The 2416-nt window shown below is 41.9% G+C and overlaps 1 long non-coding RNA gene across 1 annotated transcript; it reads left to right on the top strand.

The window, feature by feature from the left end:
- Positions 1-306: 306 nt before the first annotated feature.
- On the top strand, positions 307-1434 carry LOC104942506 (uncharacterized). The gene is made up of 2 exons (XR_798016.1): positions 307-1083; positions 1117-1434. It is a non-coding gene; the product is annotated as an uncharacterized lncRNA (long non-coding RNA).
- Positions 1435-2416: the final 982 nt, after the last annotated feature.

Raw genomic sequence — 2416 nt, forward strand, 5'->3', positions numbered from 1 at the left:
TTTCCTAAGAATGTTGACATGTTTCTAATATTGATTAAATTGTAACAGGTAACACAGATGCAGAATCAGTGGCCAAGGGGCTACTGAGAGAGGTAATTCCAGAATGAGAATACCAGAGAAGGTGAACTGTGATAATGAAACAATTTTGTAATATTTCAACAGGTATTAAAGTAACTGAGGTTTGAAATGTAGAAAGAACATATTACAGTTAAGTTAAAACATAGTAATGTAATGAGATAGAATTTAATTTAGACAACATCTTGTAACTAGCCTGGTAAAGAAGTAAAAGCCATAGACTTTTTGAGGTAACATTATGGGGGTACATTTAATTTAAATTCATAATAGAAAGACATTTGATGACAGTATGTTGGATTTCTGTATTCATTTTTTCAGCTTGATAATATCTAAGCACTGACAGGTAGAAGCAGTATCACCAGGAAATTATTCACTTTGTCAGTATCATGATTTTAGTTGTTTTTAATCCATAACATTAGTGTGTTTCTTTACCAGAGACATTAGCAGTTCATATTATATTTAGATTTTAAATAGGATCTCAAGGATTTCATTTAAAATAACACAGATGCTTGTCAGAAATTCAGAGCTATTGAAATATGTTATTTAGTTCACCTGAAGATGTTGGGGTTTATTTTGTTGACACAGGCCAAGTATTAAGATTCTGAAGCTGCACTGGCAGATAGGAGGTCTGCAACTAATTTAGAAAACCTGTTCACAGACAGCTGTTGTTTTAAGACACCCCACCAACAGGCTCCAAGCAGCCTACCAGTGGTGGGTCAAACACCTGAGGGCCCAGAAGCCCTGAGCGTAGACTGGAGGGGTGGGTATCAGATTTCTCCACACAGGTTCCTGACGCCAAAAGGGGGACCCGAGGAGCAGGAGGCCGACACAGCGGAGTTCGTCTGGCTGAAGGTCGTCAGGCCTACGTGGCTCAACCCCAGGTTCTCCGGCCTCTACAGAGTGACCCAGAGGACATCTCATGCCGTCCGCCGAGGAGCAAAGGGGGACATCTGGTACTACTGGAGCCAGTGTGCGGCAGGGAAACCTCCGGCTAGGACCATGGAGGACATCAGGACGGACCTGGCTATCGTCAACGAGGACATCCCTACAGCAGACGACTCGGAAGCTGTCATCAGCGGACTGGAGGAGAAGGACCTCGCGGACATCCCTACAGCAGACGACTCGGAAGCGGCTGTCAGCAGGCTGGGGGACTTCTCGAGGCAGCAGAGGAGTCTACTTCTCTCTGATCATATTCATCAGTTCCACCTTTGAAGGAAAGGCCGCATCTCCCCCTCCCTATCAGCTGCCCTTGTTGGCGTATTCCTTTGAGGGGGAGGGGGGCCCTGAGGATTCAACAACACGCAAGGATGCTGCTTTCTGGCACTCAGGCAACCACTCTGATAGTTCCTTCACTGACATTGAAAGTTGTGTTCTGTTCCCAAAGGTTTAATGAAGGGGGACAGACACAGTATCAAAGAATGACAGTAGTTGTGTTTCAAATGTCTTATGTGTGTTGGTCTCGGGAGGCGAGACCAAAAGGGGGAAATTGAAGGATAATTTGAATTATTTGAAGTATTAAAGTAACGTGTTATGGCAGGAAAGTTAAATCTGGTATATTCATTTTAATGTCACCTTATATATATTCATGTGTGTTAAATTTGAAGGGACAAAGTATATTTTCCCTCCCCAATATATTGAGGTGAAGTCTTTGTGTTTAGAGAGGGATGTGAGCAGGGGACATCCTAATTTGGGGATAGCTCCAAAACTCTGGAATGTTTCCCTCATAAAAGAAGAGGGTGCGTTACACATGCTTAGGGCAAATGTGTGTGTTTTCATTGCAGTAAAAATATATGTGCTGCATGATTACTGTTCAACTATACCTCTGTTTTTATTCTTTCATGTGCGGGTACTAAATGGCTACAAACATTGTGGAGAAATTAGCTTAAACATGTTTTATTACTCTACACCAAATGGAAGCAGCTTTTATGACAGGGACGAGAGAGCTGGGGGAGGGGACATTCTTCCAAAGATTTTCAGCATGTCAATTATCAGGGAAATCTACTTGTTTTCAATAGACGGGTGTGGTTGATTACTTTGTATTAATAATAACAGTATGTGTAAAGGGAGCTGGAAATATACAATGTGAAACCTTTTATAGCTCCAAGACTCTGGAATGCGTTACACATGCTTGGGGCAAATATGTGTGTTTTCATTGCAGTAAAAATATATGTGCTACATGATTACGGTTCAACTATACCTCTGTTTTTATTCTTTCATGTGTGGGTACTAAATGGCTACAAACATTGTGGAGAAATTAGCTTAAACATGTTTTATTACTCTACACCAAATGGAAGCAGCTTTTATGACAGGGACGAGAGAGCTGGGGGAGGGGACATTCTTC

This window comes from Notothenia coriiceps, unplaced genomic scaffold, assembly GCF_000735185.1.
Source record: "Notothenia coriiceps isolate Sejong01 unplaced genomic scaffold, NC01 NC01_scaffold00004649, whole genome shotgun sequence".
In the NCBI taxonomy this organism is placed as follows: domain Eukaryota; kingdom Metazoa; phylum Chordata; class Actinopteri; order Perciformes; family Nototheniidae; genus Notothenia; species Notothenia coriiceps.